At 39.2% G+C, this 462-nt stretch overlaps 1 protein-coding gene across 6 annotated transcripts in view; it reads left to right on the top strand.

The window, feature by feature from the left end:
• nfatc3a (nuclear factor of activated T cells 3a) overlaps positions 1 to 462 on the top strand; it is a 58,709-nt gene that overhangs the window by 19,170 nt on the left and 39,077 nt on the right. The gene's annotated exons all lie outside the window — the stretch shown is intronic.

Raw genomic sequence — 462 nt, 5'->3', positions numbered from 1 at the left:
CACACACACACACACATAGACCTAACACTCTCCAGCTCTATTATGAGTCACCATTTGATCTTTGCATCCTTGCCCTTGTAAGTGAAATTTCCTAAGGCCATGGCTAAGACAGTGACTGATTAATGTCTACATTGCTGTAGGTTAGGGGCTGTATCATGAAGAAAACAACAATATTGCCTTTTTTAAACTATGTTGTTTACTCTAATTTTGACCTAGACGTATTTCCTTCCACTAATTTCTACTAAAACTATTGTACCACCCCCCAACCTGCCTTCAATAGTTAGTAAAATACAGGATGAACTTAGAACAGATTTAAAATGTTCAGGTGTGACTTCTATAGCACAGAGTCAAGTGGTGTAAGCTCATGTCTGCCATGAGATAAAAGGTAGTTGAGTTGCCTATATGCATGCACGTATGTGTTAGTGGTGTTTTAAACAGATGGCCCAGATGGAATGGGTGTGA

The sequence above is a fragment of the Morone saxatilis genome, unplaced genomic scaffold (genome assembly GCF_004916995.1).
Source record: "Morone saxatilis isolate NCDOM2014 unplaced genomic scaffold, NCSU_SB_2.0 Contig11, whole genome shotgun sequence".
NCBI lineage: Eukaryota > Metazoa > Chordata > Actinopteri > Moronidae > Morone > Morone saxatilis.
The sequence above is the reverse complement of the archived record's forward strand: the minus strand, read 5'-3'. Positions and strand labels throughout refer to the sequence as shown.